The 24,052-nt window shown below is 44.2% G+C and overlaps 1 protein-coding gene across 8 annotated transcripts in view; it reads left to right on the plus strand.

Annotated features, from left to right (window-relative positions):
• The window catches only part of TMEM131L (transmembrane 131 like), a 171,502-nt gene that overhangs the window by 19,569 nt on the left and 127,881 nt on the right, over positions 1-24,052 (plus strand). The window contains exon 1 of one of the 8 annotated variants that reach the window (XM_063638294.1): positions 2,985-3,106. The exons of 5 other annotated variants lie outside the window; for them this stretch is intronic. The gene's annotated coding sequence lies outside the window, so the exon portion shown is untranslated. Of the gene's footprint in view, positions 1-2,984; positions 3,107-3,773; positions 3,988-9,686; positions 9,839-24,052 lie in introns of those variants that run through there. 2 more of the 8 variants (XM_063638292.1, XM_063638293.1) reach the window with 2 other exon arrangements.

A 24,052-nucleotide genomic window follows, 5' to 3' on the forward strand; every position in this document is an offset into this window, starting at 1 on the left:
TAAACCTTATGGTTTACAAAGTGCTTTCACATGTATCTTCCTTACATAACCAGGTGGATATGTGGTAGTATTCCCATTTTATAGATGAGGAGACAGGTTCATCAAGGTAAAACAATTTGTTGAAGGTTATAGAGCTATGAAGTGACAGAACATGTGCACTCTCTCTGTAAGTGCGTACCTGTTTACTTTGGAGTGGAAAACCACTTTCCCAATTAGATCTACAGCTGTCTGGTGAAGGAGACTAAGTCCAAGATTAACGGATGGAAGCAACTGAATACTTTATTAGGCCCTAGTATTATATGGTTCCTAGCAAATCCCTGAAAAAAATGAGCATGACTCGTGTAAGATAGACCCAGGGTTGGTCCTTCAGTAATATTTTACTGTATGCTAGATAACTTCTTTAGTTTTATGCTAATTCGAAGTGTGGATTATCCACAGATACGCAGCTACATAGCTTTTGAAATATGGAAAATTTAAATCTGAAATTTTGGGATTACTTTGTGGAACACATGCCATTAATGTGTGCTGAGAGGTTGCCTTTAGAGGAGCTGTCCTGTCAGCTTGCTTTGCTTTGGGATTATTTTCAGCAGCAAGTAACAAAACCCTGACTCAACCAGCTCAAACAATAAAGAATGCATGATGTCACTTAACAAGAAGCCTGGAGGCAGGGTGGTTCTGGATTGGTTTAGTCAGCAGGTTAGTGTCAGCACCTGGGAGCCTGGTTCTTGGGACCTGTCTGTTCTGCTGGACTCCGTGTGCTGTGCAGCTCCCCTCATGTTTGCACGAGGTCTGTGTGCTTCACAGCCTCCCAGCCTCCCACCTGAATATCCAAAGGCAGGTTAAAAGAACCCCCTGGCTACTTTCTCACAAGTACTCCCCAGCAGACTTCCCCTTCACATCTTACAGGTGGGTCTGCACTCACCTTGAACCACTCACCCGCCCACGCCTGTGGAGTGGTGGAACCACGTGATCAGCTCTGTCCCGCAGGGTTTAGTCATAGGGAGCACAACCCGGCTTTGCCTAAGTGGGAGGAAGGGAATGGGCGGTGGGAAGGCCGACAGCAGTGTGTGCTATGCTGAGTGAGTCACCTGAGCTCAGTGAGAAATGAGCAGTCGAGGGCAGTGTTTCTCGAAGCCTGGTCCAGGGACCTAAATCAGCATCGCTTGGGAATTCTCTAGACTGGCGGGTTCTCAGACCCCACCCGAGACCTGTTGTGAATCAGAAGCTCTAGGGGAGGAGCCCAGAGATCTGTTTTAACAAGCCCTCCAGGTGGCTCTGATGCATGCTCAAGTTTGAGAACCATTGGCCCAGGGTGAGGCAGCTCAGGGACCACATTACAAAATATACTTTTTGTAGAGGATTAAATAATGAGAGGTAGAAATGGTCTTGTAGGTAAAGCAGTGGGTGGAAATTGGGAGATGGTTGCTTTTCAGCCTGACTTACCACCACTGGCCCGGGATTTTATCAAACCTAGAATCCGTACGTATTCTCTTCATAGGGTATGGAGTGTTAGCTGGTGGATGGTGTGTGTCTGAAGAAGTTCTGCTGCAATGATGCACATGGGGGTGGGGTTCCAGGCTGAGCTTTGGTGTCCACCTATCAGGGTCTCATATGTCCTGGCATGCCTGGTAAACAGGTGGGTTAGGCCATTGCAGGTCAGCTTCCAGGGGAGGACTGAGGAACCTTCTCAGGGAGAATTCATTCATTATAAGGGAAGTAAGTTTGGCAGAAAACCTTGGCCCAGTAACAGAAAGTCTCAGTTGTTAGATGGGAGTGGCCACTCACAGCACAGGGTGGTGTGTGTACTCAGATCTGCCTCCTGGCCCAGGCCCCTGTGGAGTGCACAGGCATGTGTGTGTGTGTGTGTGTGTGTGTGAGAGAGAGAGGGAGACAGACAGAGACACCCTGGTGGGCCTGTGGCTGAGCTGTATGTGTGTGTGGGAGTGTGAGACAGAGAGGAGACAGGGACAAGGAGAGAGACCCTCGTGGTCCTGTGGCTGAGGTGTGTGTGTGTGTGTGTTTGTGTGTGTATGAGAGAGAGACAAGAGAGACTCTTGTGAGCCTATGACTGAGGTGTGTGTGTGTATGTGTGCATGTTGAGAGAGACCCTGGTGAACCTGTGGCTGAGTTTTGTGTGCGTGTGTGTGTGTGAGAGAGAGAGAGACCGAGACCCTTGTGGGTTTGTGGCTGAGTTTTGTGTGAGAGATAGAGACCATGTGGGCCTGTGGCTGAGTTGTGTGTAAGAGAATGAGTGTGCGCGAGTGCACCAGTGTGAGAGTGGGGTTGTTGGGGCGTGAGGAAGGATATTACTTAAGGCAAAACTGAAAGAAGTGTTCTAAAAATTCTGTGAGAAACTGGGGTGGGCGGAAGCAGCACGGGGCGCTGCCCACCCCAAGGGGACTTCCACACCCCGTCCTGCAGCTGGAGGGCCAGGGCTGCCTGTGGGAGGAGTGGGGACCAGGCCCTGGTGAGGGCGGGGCCCAGCGGAGGCAGCCGGGAGCCTGGAGAGAAGGAACAAAATTGGGACAAGGGCCTGGGCCTGGGATAGCCCAGCCTGTTGTGTGCCACTTACAGGGGAGAGGGGCCTCCCCAGCCACACAGAGGCTCGGGGATTCCCTGCGGCTCTGTTGTGGTGGAGTGGGAGCATTTGCCAGCTGATGGGGCTGGATGGAGTAGGGTAGGGCAACAGGAAGCAACTCAAGTTCAAGTGTGGTGTATTAATTTCCCAGGGCTGTCCAACGAAGTGCCACAAACTGCGTGGCTTTAGAACAACATAATTGTGTTCTCTCCTCACAGTCCGGAGGCTGGAAGTCCTCTGTCAAGCCAGCAGGGCCACGCTGCCTCTGAAACCCTCGGGGAGTCCGCCCTCGCCTCTTCCTAGCTTCTGCGGGCTCGCTGGCAGCCTGTGGGGTTTCTTGGCTTGCAGCTGCGTCACTCCAGTCTCTTGCCGCACAGCGCTCTCCCTGGGTGTCTCCGTGCTTTCACGTGGCTGTCATATAAGGACACCAGTTATATTGAAGCAGAGGCCCACCCTACTCCAGTCCGGCCTCATCTGAACTAATTGTATCTGCACCAACTCTTTTTCCAAGTCAGGTCACATTCTGAGGTACTGGGGTTAGGACTTTGACATATCATGTTGGGGTTGGTGGAGACACAGTTTAACCCATAATACATAGTCCCCAGTGAGACTCGTCTGTGAGCCCTTGTGAATGTCCCTCACTTGTTTTCCTTGCCCTCCCCCAACACCAGGGCTCCTGAGAAATGCCTTTTTGGTATTGGGCTGGTGATGTGTGAAGCGATCCACTGTGAAGCTTCCTTCCTGAGAGCTGCACGGACCAGTTTATGGCAGCTTTGGACTCCTGGGCTCCAGCCGCAGCTGCAAAACCCACGCTTCCCAGCTCATTGAACCTGGCCTTTTGGTCGAATGGATTTTATTTCTGAATTATTTCTTTGTGTATCTGTAGGAGCACGTCCAAGGAAAATTCTTTATTTTCACAAGATTGTGAGTGCTGGGGAGAAGTATTTTTTTTTTTTCTTTTTTTTTTTTTTTGAGACAGAGTCTCACTGTTTCACTCAGGCTGGAGTGCAGTGGCGCGATCTCAGTTCACTGCAACCTCTGCCTTCCAGGTTCAAGCGATTCTCCTGCCTCAGCCCCCTGAGTAGCTGGGGTTACAAGTATGTGCCACCATGCCCGGCTAATTTTTGTATTTTTAGTAGAGATGGGGTTTCACCATGTTGGTCAGGCTGGTCTCAAACTCCTGACCTCATGGTCCACCTGCCTTGGCCTCCCAAAGTGCTGGAATTACAGGTGTGAGCCACTGTGCTCGGCCCAATTTTTTTTTTCTTGCAGAAAATAAGTGTGCAGATTTAATAATGAGCAGATAGGCAAAACCATGAAATCAAACCTCGTTCCTTGTGTCAGAATTCAGAAAAAAGCGACTAATGTAACTGGTGCCAGGCTGTGTGTGCTGTGGTGTGTCTCTGTATGTGAGTATCTTAAACTTGTTTCATTATCAGTTTAACTTAGCAAATGAATACGAGTTGATTCCCAGGCTTAAGCAGGTCTTGATGGGCCATTCTGTTGGTTTGCCAGGAGAATCCTTTTGTTATTTCCTGGAAATGCTTGAATCATAGATGAGTCTCTTCCTGCTTCCATGTATTTCAGCTGCAGTTTTCTAAGTGTATAATAGTGCTGTCCATAAGGAATAGCTGCTGTTACTGTGAATTGAAATACTTACAGGTCTACTTTCAGGTGGATAAATGTCACATCCAAATTGCGTGTTAGTTTGACTTTCATGTAACTTAATTAGCAGATTCATGTTTTGGGAAAATCTGATCTGAGATCCTGAAATTGGTTACAGTTGGTGTAATTCGTGGGTAATTAGGTGCCTTTACAGTGACTACTCTAGTCATTAGAGGGCTGGGGTAATTTGAGGTTGAAATGTGAGAGTGAGATGGAGAAAGCACTTGCTCTCTAGTCCTTAGTCTTTTAATCCATTTAACCTGGGTTGTAAATTCAGGCCTTATTTTAATTTGAAAGTATGTTTAGGGAGCTGGGAAGGGGTTTCATTAATTCACCACTTTCAGGTCATATAGTTAGGAGAGGGAGGTTATTCCTAATTGTTTACTTGGGTAAACATAAAGTTATTGTGAGTACTTGAAGGGCCCATGAAAGTTATGTTGCTCCTTGTTGGAAACAAAAGCTTCTAGAATTAAAAAATGAGCAGCCAGGTGCGTTGGCTCACGCCTGTAATCCCAGCACTTTGGGAGGCCGAGGCGGGCGGATCATGAGGTCAGGAGATCGAGATCGAGACCATCTTGGCTAACACGGTGAAACCCCATCTCTACTAAAAACAAAAAAATTAGCCAGGTCTGGTGACATGGGCCTGTAGTCCCAGCTACTTGGGAGGCTGAGGCAGGAGAATGGCGTGAACCCGGGAGGTGGAGGTTGCAGTGAGCCGAGATTGCACCACTGCACTCCAGCCTGGGCGACAGAGCGAGACTCTGTCTCAAAAAAAAAAAAAAAAAGAACCTAAACCCAAAGAAAAGCACCACAAAAACAAGACCCCGTTCAGAGATGTGTCATATGGATATTGTCCGTGTCGAAGTCAGAAATACATTTGTGGTATGTGGAATAGGCTTTATGGACACACAGATATCAAGTAACCTGATCTCTTGCTGAGTTTAAGGCCTGTCACGTAAATGCACACTAACGTTTTCTTTTTATTTCCACTTTTGAATTGGGGATAAAAGGGGAAACTGGTGAAGGAAAGACATGTTCCTAGAGAGCTGAACACCTGTAATATTGACTAATAGAAGAGAAGAGAGTAGGTGGGAAGTAAGTGCAATAGGAAACTGGTAAACAGAGAAGAGAAAAACCGTGTTTTGAGATGGATTGGAGGCATTTTTTGTCCACACACCTGCTTTGGGGATTTTTATCAGGTAGACGGTAATTATAGGTGTCAGTCATATGAAAGTAAATCACTAGTCTTTTGTATTATTGTTTTCTCAGTGGTCCTTATCAGTTTTTTTGTTGCTCTGTAATCATTCATGTGGTAAGACTAATTTTTAGTCATGTAAATCGGTTTAGGGACAATTTAAACTATTTTGTCAAATCAGTCATTTTATTCCAAGTTGTACATCTTATGCATTTATTTAGTATAGTGAAAGCCTTATATACACATTTAATATAATTAGTCTCTGGATATTTGGATTATTTTTTAGTAGTACTTTTTTAGAGCGTGGGTTTTTTCTTTTCTTTTCTGTTTTTGAGACAGGGTCTGGTTCTGTCACCCAGGCTGGAGTTCAGTAGCCCAGTCTTGGCTCACTACAACCTCAGACTCCCGGGCTTAAGCCATCCTTCTACCTCAGCCTCCTGAGTAGCTGGGACTACAGGCACGTGCCACTATGTCTGGCTAATTTTAAAATATTTTTTTGTAGAGACAAGGTTTCATCATGTTTCCCAGGCTGGTCTTGAACTCCTAAGCTCAAGTGATCCGCTCACTCCCCAAAGTGTTGGGATTGTAGGCAGGAGCCACCACACCTGGCAGTTTTTTCCTTCTTGTTTTGAGATGAGGCCTTGCTCCATCACCCAAGCTGGAGTGCAGGTAGCATGATCATAGCTCACTGCAGCCTTGAACTCCTGGGCTCAAGCGATCCCCCTGCCTCAGCCTTCCAAGTAGTGGGGACTATCAGTCCATGCCATCATGCTTAGCTAATTAAAAAAAAAAGTTTTTTTAAAAGGTAGAGGTCTCACTATGTTGCCCAGGCTGGCCTCAAACTCCTGGGCTCAACAATTCTCCCAGTTTGGCCTCCCACAAAGCTGGGATTACCGGCATGAGCCACTGCACATAGCTCAATTTTTTCTTTTTAGTTCACTTTAAATTAAAAATAGAGTTTGAGGAAAATTAGAATTTTAGCTAAACCTTATCCAAATTATTACATTTTCCAAATTAATGAGGTTTCAGAGAGATTTTCAAATATTCTGAATCCTTATTAATATGCACAAAACTTTGTTTAAATCATAGGTGGAATCTCAAGGTTGTGTGTAAAATAAGTCTACCACTTTGGACTTGGGAAAACAAATATTCTGATGTAATAAGTGATTAGAAGAAAATATAATAGTAATAAGAAACTGGCATGGCATGCCTACTACAGAGCCCCTGAAGCATATTGGTTAAACTGGCAGGTTATAAACAGTCTGTGCTCTGAAGGAATGTATATAGTTTTAAGAGAAGGAACATGTGACTTTGGCTACACTTAAAGTAAGGTGTGTTTATGAGCAGAGTTTTAAATTTAGTTGTTTTTTTTTTTTAACATATATCTTTTCTGGCTTTGTATAATTTGGCTCAGGGCTGGGGGCAGGGTGGAAAGAATAGACTGGAAAGTGGGGACCAAGATGGAGTTGAGTGGATAAGAGCAGCAGGCTGAGCTCAGGAGGAGAACTTGATAAGGAGTAGGGGAAAGGGAGGTCAGGGATGAGCCAAGGCTGGGAGATCAGATGGTGAGATACAGGTGGATATGGTAATGATGACCTGAGGCAGGAGATTTTTGTCCAACCTCAAGGTAGGGTAGTAGCTCAGTGGCTAAAAGATATGCTTGGGGCTGGGCGCGGTGGCTCACGCCTGTAATACCAGCACTTTGGGAGGCCAAGGAGGGTGGGTCACGAGGTCAGGAGATCGAGACCATCCTGGCTAACATGGTGAAACCCTGTCTGTACTAAAAATACAAAAAATTAGCTGGGCGTAGTGGTGGGTGCCTGTAGTCCCAGCTACTCAGGAGGCTGAGGCAGGAGAATGGCATGAACGCAGGAGGCGGAGCTTGCAGTGAGCCGAGATCATGCCACTGCACTCCAGCCTGGGTGACAGAGGGAGACTCTGTCTCAAAAAAAAAAAAAAAAAAAAAGGTATGCTTGGGGCTGGGCGAGGTGGCTCACACTTGGGAGGCCAAGGCGGGTGGATCATGAGATCAGGAGTTCGAGACCAGCCTGGCCAGCATGGTAAAACCCTGTCTCTACTAAAAATACAAAAAATTAGCCGGGCATGGTGGTGTGCACCGGTAATCCCAGCTACTTGGGAGGCTGAGGCAGGAGAATCACTTGAACCTAGGAGGTGGAGGTTGCAGTGAGCCGAGATCGCACCGCTGCTCTCCATTCTGGGCGATAGAACTAGACTGTCTTAAAAAAAAAAAAAAAAAAAAAAAAAAAAAAAAAAGATACGCTTGGAGCCAGACCGTCTGGGTTTGAATCTGATGTCATACTGCTTAGCTGGTGACTTGGTGAGTTGCCAAACCTCTCCATGCCTTAGTTTGCCCCTCTCTCAAATAGGGGTATGGTTAATAGTACCTACCACAGAGTTTGTTTTGAAGATTACGTAAATCTATGTAAGGCATTTAAAAGCCTTGCAGGTAAATGCTCTAATACTACCTGCTATGAAATTGAAAAGGCCATTTTCTTAGTGGTGGCTGCTGTGTAACAGTGATAAGGTTTCCTGATCTGGCTGACACCCTTCCCTGGCTTCCGGGTGGCAGAATCCTTTTGTTAATGAGTGGCGTCTGAGAAGCTAGGATTGTTGCGGGTAAGGACCTGGGCTCTGGGTTTGAATCCTATCTCTGTGGCTTTCCAGCTGTGTGATCTTGAGCCTCAGTTTTCTTATCTGTAAAACTGGGCCAATAGTACCTATCTCATAAGGTGAGGATCCCAAGGGTTAGTCTATATGAAAGAAACTGTCAATAGTGGAATTTGCAGTTGACATTGCATATCAAGGTGTGTGCATGCTTTAGCAAAATTCCACTCTTAAGAATTTCTTAAGGAAGTAGGATAAATTTACAAGCCGTATTTACAATTATATCCATCCGTTTATATTGGAGAAAAATTAGGAGCAACTTAAATGTCCAGTAGTACATCCATATGGATAATGTTGTAGTGCAATATTTGACACAGAAATGTGTTTATGATACTGACTTCTTTACAGAAAAATTTTCTGTGCAGTCTGGAAGAATCTTCTAAAATATTCATTGTTTTCATTTGCTAATGAGATTGTATTTTTTTTATTATGCCATAAGGTACATTAAAAAGTAAGACATCTTGACTTGGGGAAACTCACAATAAGGGGAAACTACCTTTAATACCTGATACCTTTAATATCTGATACAACAGTCTTATTGTCCTGAGGCCGTGAACCGAGGAAAGCCCCTTCTGCCAAAGTTGTTTTCATCCTGTTGCAGACCTTGCCTAAGGCTGTCTCACCTCAAGAACAGGAAGTTGTCTTCTTGCAAATGAGGAGTGATGATGAGGCTATGGAAAATGGAAAAGCTGGAAAGTTCTTTAGCTAACAGCTCTCCATCAGGGGAGCGCTAAGAGGGCCTAAGCAAGCACCAGTGGGCTTGGTTAGGGGGATATTTTAGACATTTGCTCTGAGACCAGTGCATTGGGTGACCTGCCGGAGCTCCTGCTCTGCCGGGTGTTCACCCTTTACCTGCGTGATCTGGGGAAGTGTGAGAGGGGTCTGGGGAGGGTCAGTAGCTGTTCACCAAACTGTGAACCCAAAATATCTGAGACAGATCTGTACCAAATTAGAAAGTTGATTTTATGGCCAGGCACGGTGGCTCACGCCTGTAATCCCAGCACATTGGGAGGCCGAGGCGGGTGGATCATCTGAGGTCAGTAGTTTGAGACCAGCCTTGCCAACATGCTGAAACCCTGTCTCTACTGAAAATACAAAAATTAGCCGGGCATGGTGGTATGCACCAGTAGTCCCAGCTACTCAGGAGGCTCCGAGGTAGGAGAATTGCTTGAACCTGGGAGACATCCTAGGTTGCAGTGACCTGAGATTGTGCCATTGCACTCCAGCCTGGGCGACAGAGTGAGAACCCGTCTGGAAAAAAAAAAAAAAGAAGTAAGTTAATTTTGCCAAGGTTAAGGATATGCCCGGAACACAGCCTCGGGAGGTCCTGTGCCCAGGGTGGTTGGGATACAGCTTGCTTTTATATATTTTAGGGAGACATGAGACATCAGTCAGTACGTATAAGGAGAGGGCAGGGGCTTCCAGGTCATAGGTGGGTAAGAGACAAAAGGTTGCATTCTTTTGAGTCCTTGATTAGCCTTTGACTGAATACACAATTTAGTCTGCCTCAGTGAATGCATTTTTACATAAACAATAGGACAGAGGAAGCAATCAAATATGCATTTTTTTCAGGTGAGCAGAGGGATGACATTCTGTCTCCACCTGTGAAGATGACCTATCAGTTTACATTGCCAGGGTGAAATCCAACAGAACTGTTCTGGGGTAAAGATCTTGAGGCCCACAAGGAATTTCCTTGCGGGTAAATTGTGAGGGAGGTACGTAACTTTTAAAATCTTTGTAGCTATCTTATTTAGGAATAAAACGGGAGGCAGGTTTGCCTGGCATGATTCCCAGCTTGACCTTTCCCTTGGCTTAGTGATTTTTGGATACTGAGATTTAGTTTGCTTTCACAAAACAAGTGTGGAACTGTTTCAGTGGAGTAATGAGGATGTGGCTGTGCTGAGCTTAAAGGGGCGGATGTCAGCCCTGGCCAGAAAAGAAGTCTGAAGATGAATTCCTAGAGTGCCAACAAGGCCTCCAAATGCCAAGCTAGCCCCTCTCGAGGGCGGCGAGACCTGAAATCAGAAAGGCAGTTTCTTTAAAATAATCCCATTCAGAGTTGGGGCATCAAAATAGATTAGTCTATGGGTTTAATGGATAGGAATTCTTCAGGAAGGTATCAAATTATCCTTGCCTAAGCATTACTTCACAGGCTGGTCCTAACCTAGTTTTGCAAAACAAATCAAAACATTTTAAATCCATGGAACACTTTATTTAAACAGAATTTTCTGTAGAAGCCTGGTACAAAAATTAAATACGGGGCTGCTCCATTGCATCGAAAACGGGGAGGCCCACTGAGGCACAGGGATAGTTGCTTTTCCAGGACCACCCCCCTCATGTCAGTATTATTCAGCAGGGAACACAACCCGTTCCCCCAGCCCCACAGGGATTTCAGTAATCTAAGTTAGTCCCCTCTGCACAGGTCGCTGTGACAGTATCATTGTCATTCTCTTTCGTTTTGTTAGTGAAAGATTTAGGATTCAGTGTTTATGAAGACTTGTTTTGTTTTTGTTTGAGACAGGGTCTCATTCTGTTGCCCAGGTTGGAGTGTGGTGGCATGATCCTGGCTCACTGCGGCCCCACCTCTCAGGCTCAGGTGATCCTCCCACCTCAGCCTCCTGAATAGCAGGTGTGAGCCACCACGTCTGGCTGATTTTGTTTATTTTTTTTGTAGAGATGGAGGTTCTCACTATATTGCCCAGGCTGGTCTGGAACTCGTAGGCTCAAGTGATCCACTAGCCCTGGCCTCCCAAAGTGCTGGGATTACAGGTGTGAGCCACTGTACTTGGCCTATGAAGACTTTTTTTTGTTTGTTTTTGAGACAGGGTCTCATTATGTGGCCCAGGCTGGAGTACAGTGGCACGATCATGGTTCACTTCAGCCTTGAACTCCCAGGCTCAAGCGATCCTCCCACCTCAGCCTCCATAGAAGCTGGGACTACAGGTGCATGCCCTCATGCCCAGCTAGTTTTTGTGTTTTTTTGTAGAAATGGGGTTTTGCCATGTTGTCCAGACTGGTCTTGAACTCTAGGCTCAGGTGATACACCTGCCTCAGCTTCCTGAGGTGTTGGGATTACTGGCACGAGCCAGTACACCTGGCCAAGATTTTCGAAGGTTATGTTTTTGAGGACTTTGGGGAAAGTTTGTCTCCCTTCTGAAGGATGCCAGTGAGTGTGTGCTGCTGAAAGGATGGCAGAATGGCAAGGTGGGAGCATTCTGCAAGCATCATGACATCACTGAGCTACTGAATCAACCTTCCCTAGAACTGGCTTCCAGGGCTTTGGGTCATATGAGTCATGTGAGAGAAATATTCTCCTCTACCTTTTTCTGAGTTAGGCCTCATGCTGCTTGAAGCTGAAAACATCCTGTTAGACCTCGGTTTTAAGCACCCTCCCCTGGCCTCTGAGATAAGCCTCTCAGGAACCTGTGGCTCTCTAACCCATTTTGAAACATTTTGCTCTCCACAGAATCGTGTACCAGGAGAGTTATGTTGATTAAATTAGGTCTTACGTTTTATGTGATATATTCAGAGACATATTTTTGTAGTCTGCATTTCGGGTAAAGCGTTTTCCATGTTGGAGGTCAAATCCCACGAGGTTCACGTATCTATTTGCTGCTGCTTTTCCCTGTTCTGGAAAAGAAAGTTATTTGCCTGCCGAATGCACGGACATGAGATTAGAAAGTGATGACAAACGTTAATGCTTGGCTCTTTTTACCATAGACTATACTCTTTTCTACTCTACTGTTTCATCTGTGTTTGTAACGTATCTCACAATGCAGAAATCTTTTTTTTCTTTTTGCTGTGAAAAATTTCCAAAAAAAAAAAAAAAGTTGAGAGACTTGTACAGTGAACACCCAGATACACATCTCCTAGCTTCTACAGACATCCTTAAGGGTTCTGATGGCAGAGGCCTGTGTGTAAGCATTTTGAAGTTTTTGGCTAAAGAAAAACGTTATGTTCCCTTCTTTTTTTATTTTGTTGAATTTAAGGCACAGCTTCTGTTCAGCCTGCCTGCCATTCTCTGAGTTTATGTAAGTTTGAGGAGGTGGGTGGGAGAAGATGTAGGAGGATGGAAAATGAGCAGCTTGCTTTATTCACAAATAATGCTTGGTAGGCTCTGGACAGAGCCAGGGGTTTGGGGGAGTCCTGAGCATGGTGCCCTTGATCTGCTCTTGCACCCTCTGAGGCTAAGGGGCCTGGGAGGAGCCCTCTTCTGCTGGGAACTTTTCCTAAAAGCCCACTTATGGGCAGAGAGGCAGGGTTTACAGCAGCAGAGCCAAGGAGGGCTGAGGCCAGCTTCCTTTGCTCTCCCACTCATTCCCAGCTCGCTATTTAATTTGACATCCTGGAACATGTGTTTCAGTGAATTGGTTCATAAAAATGTTTTTTGCAGGATTCTGGAATAGAGGCTGCACATTCTTTAGATACATGGCTAATCGCACTATGTGAGAGAGTGTGTGGGTGTATGTGTATTTTTGGAGGTGGGTAGGAAAGTTGGGGGTGAGCACAGTTCTTTCAAGCTCTCTCTTCACAAGATGCAAATGTTTTTCCCCTTAGTGTTTATGGAGAGTGTGAACAATGAGGAGTTGAGATCCTGTGGCCCTTTGGTCCCCAGAGTCTTCTCTTTCGGCCCTACTGAGCAAGGCTGGCTTCCCATTTGCTCTCATCTTTTTCTCCTTCGGTCACTCTGGAAACTAGTAGTTAGGAGCTGGAAATTGAGAAGCTGCCATTTAGGAGTTTATGCAACAAATGCAGAGGAGAGTCTGTTCCAGACTTTGCAGTTATATCAACTTAGAGCTTTTGCCAACCTTTCTTGGAAAAAAACCCACTGGAATTAAGTGAAACCTCACAACACTGCACAATGTAGCCAATTCTGCATTTGGAGTATGTAAGCCTGGAACTGTGGGAAGCTGGAAGTTGCCCCTTAGTATTAACGTTTGTTTTTGTTGTCCTTTTCCTTGAATGTAGTCTTACGTAGAGAACTTGGACAGCCTGTCATTTTCCAAAACCTCTGTGGCTCATCCTAGGCACAATTCATATCTCTCCTTTCTTCTGTTGGTGTTTAGGGATGGGCCAGGCTTGAACTAACTGTTTCAGGGCTCCGAGGCTGCGCCTTGTTTCTTGTGAGCACTGGTTCTGGGCAGTCGCCTCCCTGCGGTTAGTGATGCCCAGCCTCCAGTTGCTGTAGCTCAGACATGGCCTCGGGAGGTTTGGAGGATGACCAGCGCTTTTCTGCCCATTGTTGCTGACCTGCAGCATCCTGTGATGTGGCTCCATGTGCACATCTTCCATGGCTTTATCAGTCTTGACAGGAGTCTTCCAACTTTCTGCCAGTGATGAAATAGATCTTTATGATGTTCTTTTTTTTTTTTTTTTTTTTTTTTTTTTTTTTTTTTTTTTGAGACACGTCTCGCTCTGTTGCCAGGCTGGAGTGCAGTGGCACAATCTCAGCTCACTACAACCTCTGCCTCCTGGGTTCAAGTGATTCTCCTGCCTCAGCCTCCCAAGTATTTGGGACTACAGGCACATGCCACCATGCCCAGCTAATTTTTGTATTTTTAGTAGAGAGGGGATTTCACCATGTTGGCCAGAATGCTCTCAATCTCTTGACCTCGTGATCTGTCCACCTCGGCCTCCCAAAGTGCTAGGATTACAGGCGTGAACCACTGTGCCCAGCCCCTTATGACATTCTTGTCCTGATTGGTTATTCAGCTTCAGCTTGAGCACTTCACATGATGGGAAATTCACCTTTGAAACTGACTTTCCATTTTTGAGCCTCTCTCATTGTTAAGATGTTCTCTGATTTTGACTTCACATTTGCTCTCTTGAGTCTTCCACCATCAAATCCCAGTCTCACAGACTTGAGACAGTTATCACATCTCTTCTCTAGGTTGGTTTTACCTAATTTTTTTTTTTTTTTTAACTTGCCCAGGCTAAATTATTCCTCATGTTTTTCAGTCAGTCCTAATGTTAACTTGATCAGAACCAACCTCCCTTCCTCCCATCCTTTCCCTCCCTTCTCTCCCTCCCCTCCCTCCGTCTCTTCTTTCTTTTTCTTTCTTTCTTTTTGCAAGAGTAGATAGAGTCTCACTCTCTTACCCAGGCTGGAGTGCGATGGTACAGTCATGGCTCACTGCAGCCTCAAACTCCTGGGCTCAAGCAGTCATCCTGCCTCAGCCTCCCATGTAGCTAGTACCACAGGCTTATGCCACCATACCTCGCCAACCCCAGCTCATTTTTATATATTTCTTTGTAGAGACGGGGTTTATGTTGCCTAGGCTGATCTTGAACTCCTTGGGCTCGAGTAATCCTCCAGCCTCAGCCTCCCAAAGTGCTGGGATTACAGGTGTGAGCCACCACACCCATCCCAGAACTTTTTTAGTTTAAATGTTGCCAATAGTGGATAGAGTGATTCTGTTGAGATCTGAATGGTGCCCTATGTAGTGAATCCATTTCTTTTTTGGTCTGGACTCTACTTATTTTAATGAAGCCCAAGATTTCATTAGCACTTCTAGTAGCAGTGTCTTTCTACTTGGATCGTGTTATTTTATGGCCAAACAAGATCAAACACAAACAAAAAAAAAACCTTTGGGTCCGTCATCTTCTTTTTATTTTAATGAGAACTGCTAGCTTCTCTTTCTCAGTATATACTTAAGTAATGAATTGCCTTCTTTAAAATAAAAGTATTTACATTTGGCCTTGTTAAGCTTTATCTAGATGATTTAGAACTATCTTAGCCTACTGAGACCAAAGAAACACACACCCGCACCCAATCATGCATGCACACGTACACGCACGCACACACAGGCACGTGCACTCTTTTCCTAGTTGTGAAAATCGATGGAATGACCACATGGCTCAGTCTCCTCTTTCTCCAGAGATGCCGTTTGATGATCAGATAGAAATTTAAAAGGTTAATAAAAACCTATAGTAAATAAATGCTATCAGTTGATAAGAGAGTTAAAAAAAAAGTTCTGGAAGATAGAAAGTGGATAACTGATAGAATATGGTAACTGATGAAAGTGGAAGATTAACAGGGTACGCCAAGTACCCTGCACAGTAGATTTAAAGAATCCCACCAAGCATATTGTGAAATTTTAGAACAACAAGAATAATGACCATATTGGATGCTTAACTAAAGAAACGGGACTTATAATGCCCACCTCACAGGGGTTTTGCAAGTTTTTTTTTTTTTTTTTTTTTTGAGACGTTGTCTCGTTCTGTCACCCAGGCTGGAGCGCAGTGGCGCGATCTTGGCTCAATGCAACCTCCGCCTGGGGTTCAAGCAATTCTCCTGCCTCAGCCTCCTGAGTAGCTGGGACTACAGGCGCCCATCACCACACCCGGCTAATTTTTTGTATTTTTGGTAGAGACGGGGTTTCACTGTGTCAGCCAGAATGGTCTCGATCTCTTGACCTCATGATCCGCCCACCTTGGCCTCCCAAAGTGCTGGGATTACAGGTGTGAGCCACTGTGCCCGGCCGGGGTTTTGCAAGTATTAACGTAAATAATGTGAGTAAAGCCTCTACTGTATTTTCTGGCACTAAGGAGTCTCAGGGTATGCGTGTAGGTGTTGTATTACTTCTTGCCATCACTTTTCTTACCATCATCACTGTCACTGCTATGGTGGTGAAGAAGCATATCCGTTAGGATTAGGATCAGCTTCATGAGACAGAAAACCCAGTAACATAAATGAGATAGAAGCTTTCCTCTATACTGCTGATCTGAGAGAGCAGAGGGCAGGCCAAGGCTGAGGTGATAGCTTCATAATCATCAAGGCCTTGCCTCCTCTGTCTCCTAATCCAAGGTGACTGCTCAACCCACAGGATCATCTTCATTTCCCCTCCAGGATGGAGGAAGGAGCTAGAGTAGGATTTCCCCTCTCCTTTTCCAGGTCACTTCCTGGAAGTAGCCCCCAAAGGTTTTTGTTTTTTTTTTTTTTCTTTTTATGGAGACAGAGTCTTGCTGTTACCCAGGCTGGAGTGCAGTGACATGATCACAGCTCACTGCAACCTCAACATTCAGGGCTCAAGTGATTCTTCCACCTCAGACTCACAAGTAGCTGGGACCACAGATGCCTGCCACCATGCCTGGCTAATTTTTTGTAGAGATGAGTTTTCACCATGTTGCCCAGGCCGGTCTCCAACACCTGGGCTCAAGCACTCCTCCCGCCTTGTCCTCCCAAAGTGCTGGGATTACAGGTGTGAGCCACCGTGGCTGTCCCAAACTTTTATATACATCTCATTTCCAGAACTTAGTCATATGGTTGCATCTCAGCTGCAAGTGGTAGGCTGGGAAGAGGAGTCTTTTCTGCAGCCATGTGCTTGTTTCAAAATGTCTTCTTAAGGAGGACGGAAAACAGCTACTGGGTTTGGCAGCTAGCATTCTCTTTGTCACAGTGAACCTTATTAGTATACTCAGTCCTAGGCTTCTGCAAGGTATGATTTGTTCTGACTCTTTGGGAGTTAACACAAAGGATCATTGATATATTAACTTGTGCTTTGCTTGAAAAATGAATTATGTGTAAACTAGTCATTAAACCATAGAAGCTTTTCAAATGACTGAATGTGCATTTAAATGGCTTCTGCTGAAAAAGTTCAGTTTAACATTACTTTGAAAAAGTTCTGCATATAGAAGAAAATTGCAAATTATTGAAACTCTTATGAGACAGGTATTAGTCATACATTATCCTTTTGGGATGGAGATAATTCATGCAGATTGCTTTGAGTATGAGAAGATCCTTAGAGCATTTGGTGTTTATAATTTCTTGTTACTTGATCTCTCTGCCCTGGAAGTGCTATAACTCTTGATTGTCACTCCTGGGAAATCTATGTCTTAGGTTTTTCACATTATTACCTTCTATTATGAAGATAACTAGGGGTCCATGACCCTTTTCCTGGATGTAAAATTTCTAGAAAGCCCATTACTGCAAAGTCTCATTTTGCAGGGTCATCTTTTTTTTTTTTCCTCTACTCTTCCTGACCATGTTTATTCCTATGGACCCAAATACTTGAGATTTATTTTTAGTTAGAAGAACCCAGAGATGCCTAAAGGCTAATCTTAAACTCTATAAACTACATTAAAACAAACAAAGATATAATTTCAGTTTCTCACACTTAACTTGGAGAGTGTTTTCTCACTTAGAAACTTTCTCAAAAACCTTAACACTTAGCAAATGCACATGTGATGTTTTCCATTGCTATAACTTTCTCATTTAATTCACTTTTTCCTTTATTCATTTTTAGAATACGGGGGAACATTTCAGGGATTTGGTTATTCCTTCTTTCTCTGGGAGCATAACATCGCTTGTAAAATTGTACAAAGATAGGACAGGATTAACCATTTAGGTAGGGTAAGGTTCAAGTGACTTGGCATAAAAGGGACAGCTTTTTAAAATAAGGCAAAATGAGTAACATCTGTCTATGAGCTACTGTTATTTTCAGATTTACTCATTATTTATACAAAATTCTATTTAAAGTGACTAAGATATCATTTCGAAAAAACCTGTTAGGATATACTATTGGGTAAACAGAAATATTAATAGTTAAAAAAAATTGGTGTATATTAAATTAATGCCTTCATTTCATGGCTGGGGTCAGGACAAAGAGTCATGATGTGGGTCCTACAACTTACTAGTGATATGATTTGGGGCAAGTCACTTAACTTCTGAGTTTGTTTTACCAGAAGCAGAATGAGGCTAATGTCTGTCTTGCTAGCCTCATTCAAGAATATAATAAGACACGGGTTATAAAAGTACTCTGAAAGTGATGAAGGGTCATGAAAATGTAAGGTTATGTTTTATAAAACTCACAGCTGAGGCTAGAAACAAATCTTTAATAAGGAAAGACAATTAGAAAACCTCACTTCTCTGATTTTTCAATGTATATTGAAGCCTTTGCTTTTAAATATACTGTATAGTGAATGTTAAATGCACTTGTGTGGTTTTTTTTGTTTTTTGGAGTGCAATGGTGCTATCTCGGCTCACTGCAAGCTCTGCCTCCCGGGTTCACACCATTCTCCTGCCTCAGCCTCCCAAGTAGCTGGGACTACAGGCGCCTGCCACCACACCCGGCTAATTTTTTTTTGTATTTTTAGTAGAGACAGGGTTTCACTGTGTTCGCCAGGATGTTCTTGATCTCCTGACCTTGTGATCTGCCCACCTCGGCCTCCCAAAGTGCTGGGATTACAGGCGTGAGCCACCGTGCTCGGCATTTTTTTTTTTTTTTTGGAGACAGAGTCTCGCCTGTTGCCCAGGCTGGAGTGCAGTGGTGTGATCTCGGCTCACTGCAACATCCACCTTCTGGGTTCAAGTGATTGTCCTGCCTCAGTCTCCTGAGTAGCTGGGATTATATTGTGTTCCTTACAAAATTCCTATGTGCAAGTCCTCATCCCATTTATCAGAATGTGACTATATTTGGAGATAAGATCTTCAAAGAGGTAACGAAATTAAAATGAGGCCATCAAAGTGGACTCCAATCCACTATGACTGGCATCCTTGTAAGAAATGGCAAGTTGAGGGCTGGGCAAGGTGGCTCACGCCTACAATTATAGGTGTACACCACCACGCCCGGCTAATTTTTGTATTTTTAGTAGAGATGGGGTTTCACCATGTTGGTCAGGCTGGTCTCTAACTCCTGACTTTGTGTGACCTTGTGATCCACCTGCCTTGACCTCCCAAAGTGCTGGGATTACAGGCGTGAGCCACCGTGTCTGGCCACTTGTTCTTTATGCTAAGGAAGAGAAATATTATTTTGCTGATTGATTAGTCTGAGTTGTAATGTAAATTTTCTTATAAATAATGATTTTTTTCACTTACCCTGTAGAATTAGCAAAATTTTATAAGTCTCTTAACTAGGTTATGAGATTTGCTTCCACAGAAAGACTTTTCCCATAAATGAATGAAACTTAGGATACATGAGAAGCAGAATCCTTGACATTTTGCTTCTTCATCTCATTTGCCATAGACAATATGCCATTGTCAAGGGTGGATGCATTCACTTGAATCTCAGCTTGTTTTTTCAGAGTGACCAGCCTTGCTGGGTTGTAACAGAGGTTAGGTTTCCGGGGGGCATGTGTGAGCAGAGGATGGGTTGGCTAGGAGCGACCTGTGGGGCGTAGAGCAGATGTCAGGGAACCAGGCTTCGTGGCCTTTGGATGACGATCTTCTCCTTGTGTCTTCACATAGTTTTCCCTTCGCACTATCTCTTGGTCCAACTTTCCATTTCTTTCTTTCTTTCTTTCTTTTTTTTTTTTTTTTTTTGAAATGGAGTCTTGCTCTGTTGCCCAGGCTGGAGCGCAGCAGCGCAATCTCAGCTCACTGCAACCTCTGCCTTCCAGGTTCAAGTGATTCTCCTGCCTCAGCCTCTCGAGTAGCTGGGACTACAGGTGCACGCCACCACACCCGGCTAATTTTTGTATTTTTTAATGGAGATGGGATTTCACCATATTGGCCAGGCTGGTCTCAAACTCCTGACCTCGTGATCCACCTGCCTCGACCTCCCAAAGTGCTGGGATTGCAGGTGTGAGCCACCTTGCCCAGCCCTCAACTTGCCATTTCTTACAAGGATGCCAGTCGTACTGGATTGGAGTCCACTTTGATGACCTCATTTTAATTTCGTTACCTCTTTGAAGATCTTATCTCCAAATATAGTCACATTCTGATAAATGGGATGAGGACTTGCACATAGGAATTTTGTAAGGAACACAATTCTGCCCGTTACATGTCCTGAAGGGGAAAAGCAAAATGTAGGTCATGGTTCCTGGTATTCAGGTTGTCATTCTGTTTAGAGGTAAGTTCAAAGCTCATGACACATTATTGGTATGAGACAGTACTGTAATTTTATTTCCCAGCTAAAATATCTTATACCCCTAAATGAGTTGAGCAGTGAAATCATACAAATTCAGAAAAAGAGAGCTAATTTGGGGCCAGAATGGTGAGAGAGGGACTTGTGAAATAGCAGGAAAAAACTTGAGAGGAACCGGAGACATCAAGTTGGAATGAGTAACAGTGTGCCCAGGTGTGGTGAGGAGGCTGCCTGGCCAGAGCAGAGGGCTTGTTTTGTGTGTCCAGCACGTGTCTCAGATATTTCGTACCAGATCTTGATAGCCTAAATTCTTGTCTTTGAAATTACAACTTTTTCACAGAGTAAAAAAGATCAGAGAGAAATGTTTGAAGTAGAACTAACTTAGGTATAATTGCGCTGTGAAGGTGAAAAACAATAGTAGAGTCGAACTAATATTTAAAATCCAAGAAAAGGCTCTAAAAACAAAAGATGACCTGAATCTACATATTGGAAGAGCCCGCCAGGTGATACCTGGGAAAAGTAACCCAAAATTATATATAAACTCTGAGATACATTCTATTAGATTTCAAAGATAAAGAAAAAAAAATTCTGAAGGATTCCTTGCAAAAAAAGATCGTATAGTTTACAGGGACAAAAGAATTAGACAGTCATCACATTTCTCAAAATGATGTACAAAGCAAGGTAACAATGGAGCAGCATTTTGAAAAGATTTTAGGGAGTGATAGCCAAGGATTTTATCCCAGCCAGGCTGTCCTTCAGGTATCAATAATAGAGAATCAGTTTACACAGTGACTCAGAGAATTCCTTACTTTAAACCCTTATTGTTAGAGGGTGAACTGCTTCATTCAACCAAAAAATGGTAAAACTCAGCAAAATGACTGATAGTAAGTATTTATGCCGGGCGCGGTGGCTCATGCCTGTAATCTCAGCGCTTTGAGAGGCCAAGCGGGGGACTCATCTGAGGTCAGGAGTTCAAGATCAGTCTGGCCAACGTGGTGAAACCCCGTCTCTACTAAAAATACAAAAAATTAGCCAGGCCTGGTGGCACATGCTTGTAATCCCAGCTACTCAGGAGGCTGAGGCAGGAGAATCGCTTGAACCCAGGAGACAGAGGTTGCAGTGAGCCGAGATTGCACCACTGCACTCCAGCCTGGGTGACAGAGTGAGACTCTGTATCCAAAAAAAAAAAAAAGAAAGAAAAAAAGAGTATTTACTACTTTATTTACAGATCTGAGACTAACACGGAAGAGGAGACCAGAGTGGGGAATAAAAACCTCCCCTGTAACCATAGCTGAAAACTCTTGAAGGTGGTTTGCTGGCACAGTTTGGGTTCTTTAGAAGTGGATGCTGAGACAGTTTGGTGTACAGGAATGCACATTTTTTAAGGATTAACACCTGTGGAAGGGAGGGGGCAGAAGCAGAGTTGGGCAGAGCGAGAAGTCAAACTGCAGTATAGGCCTGCAGAGCCTTGAACAACACCACGGGAAGCTTTGGAGTGTTTATGGCCCATCAGAGCTATCCAGTGTTGGGTTGAAATGGCCAGGCTTGTTTTTATATGCCTGTCTTCATCAGTCTCTGGATGTGAACTGTCCTTTGGAGGGTGTGTTTTGGGCGGGTGGCTGTCAGTAGCTGACGCAAACCCTGAAGGACTAACTGCTAGAGGCTGTCTCCAGCTAAGGCAGTGGGGTCCTTGAAGTGGGATCTGCGTGGCACATCTCCACATCCCCCATGCTTGCTTTTTCTCTAGTAGAAGACTGTGTTTACAGTGGTAAGTTAGGAAGATGAGTTTTTTTCTCATTGCTGTAGACTTCTGTTACCTTATGGCTTCCAAGAGTCTAGAACATCCTGTTCACATTTGTATTATTCTCCACATTGTGAGTCCTGATGTCCCAAAAGAGAAAACAAAACAAAAACGTAAGAACCTATCAAACCGTATTACCCGGATTCTCTTGCTGTTAGGTTGCAGACTTTTGACTTAAATTTTTCTCATTTGAGTGAGATCTTGTAGCAAGACTTGGATTCAGGAGCGAGATGCAAAACAAACAAACAAATAAACAAAAAACCAGGGAACGCTTACGTGGTGTGGGCGATTTCAGAGGCAGCTTCCTCATCATAATACAGTTGGGGTGCATCTAGTGGCCATGTCGGCAGCTGCTCCCTTACCAGACCAGTTCTACAGTGGGATTCAGCCCAGATCCTAGGGCTGGGTATCACCATCCTCTGCTGCAGTAAATGATTTTGAAACACGTAGAATGGATTCTGTAGTTGGCAGCTAAGAACGCTGACACATTTCGTGGATGAGTTGTGTGGAGGAAAGACTGGAGGCAAGGAGACTGATTAGAAGGTGAAGGCCTGAATTAGGATGGGTTTAGTAAAATAGGTATTGATTTGAGGAGAATGTAAAAGAGGGAATGAATCATATTTAATGATGTTAGGAATAAGGAAATGAAGGGAAAAAGTCATTTAGCATTACCTTTGGGGAATGGATTTGGGTGTAACATAGGAATGGGTATTGGATATTTGGGTGTATGTGAATAATAGGAAGGCAGATAGACTTTTTAATTTATACCCAACTCTATGTTGTGTTTACTGCATGCATATAGTATTTTTATAATCTTAAAAAAGATTGCTCTAAGGTTTGAGCCAGGATGACCAAAAATATTGTGGTGTCCATATGAGATGTTACTTTTTCTAACCTGAGAAGTCACAGTAAGTAAAATGAACAAAAACCATGAAGACTGGAATTGTTGAGTAAGAAAATTATGTCGATATTCCATCTGAATCCTAAGTTCAGAACTTTAAAAACACAATTACTGAGCACCTGCTGGGTGCCAGGCAATGTGCTAGGTTCCTTAAGTATTTTCTCATTTAACCCTTTATTCTCACATCTGTATTATTGATAATGTTTTCCACTAAATAGACTCAATAAAAATTGATGAATGATGTATCTCATCGAATTCCTTGAATTGAGAGATGTGATTTAATGTTTTTCTTTAATTTTTTTTTTTTTTAAACTCGGACACCCAGGCTAGAGTGTAGGTAGCCTCAGCCTCCTGGGATCAAGCGATCCTCCCACCTTAGCTCCCCAAGGAGCTGGGACTACAGGCACATATCACCACGCCCTGCTAGTTTTTTATTTTTCATAGAGAGAGGGTCTCACTATCTTGCCTGGGTTGGTCTCAAACTCCTGAGCTCAAGTGATCTTCCCGCCTCGGCCTCCCAAAATTCTGGGATTACAGGCATGAGCCACCACGCCTGGCCTAGTGTTTTTCTTTAAATGGCTTAACTTAAGTAAATTAAACAAATGGTACATTTTTATTTGCATAGAACTATATAACCTATGATGCTTTTTAATTGTAAATAACACATCTTAAAAAGAGGGCCAGGTGTGGGTGGCTCGTGCCTGTTATCCCAGCACTTTGGGAGACTGACGCAGGGGGATTGCTTGAGGCCAGGAGCTCAAGACCAGCCCGGGCAACATGGCGAAATCCTGTCTCTACTAAAAACAACAACAAAAAAAACACAAAAATTAACTGGGCATGGTGGTGGCATGCACCTGTAGTCCCAGCTACTCTGGGAGGCTGAGGTGGGAGGATCACTTGAGCCTGGGAGGTGGAGGTTGCAGTGAGCCGTGATCCTGCCACTGTACTCTAACCTGGGTGACAAGAGCTAGACCCTGTCTCAAAAAAAAAGAAAAATCTACAAATTAGAAACATCCATTACCCTTCTACAATAAAAACTATCATTTTGGCTGGGTGTGGTGGCTCACGCCTGTAATCCCAGCACTTCAGGAGGCCAAAGTGGGCAGATCACTTTAGACCAGGAGTTTGAGACCAGACTGGCCAACATGGTGAAACCCTTCTCTACTAAAAATACCAAAATCAACCAGGTATGATGGCACATGCCTGTAGTCCCAGCTACTTGTGAGGATGAGGAACGAGAATTGCTTGAACCTGGGAGGCAGTGAGCTGAGATCGTACCATTGCACTCCAGCCTGGGCGACAGAGCGAGACTCTGTCTCCAAAAACTTCCAAACACCTCATTTTAATACTTTCATATTAATTCCACAATTCTTAACCCTGACCCACACTTTAGAATCCCTGGGGAGTTCTTTAAAAAAGCTGC

This window comes from Symphalangus syndactylus, chromosome 4, assembly GCF_028878055.3.
Source record: "Symphalangus syndactylus isolate Jambi chromosome 4, NHGRI_mSymSyn1-v2.1_pri, whole genome shotgun sequence".
NCBI classification, from domain to species: Eukaryota; Metazoa; Chordata; class Mammalia; order Primates; family Hylobatidae; genus Symphalangus; species Symphalangus syndactylus.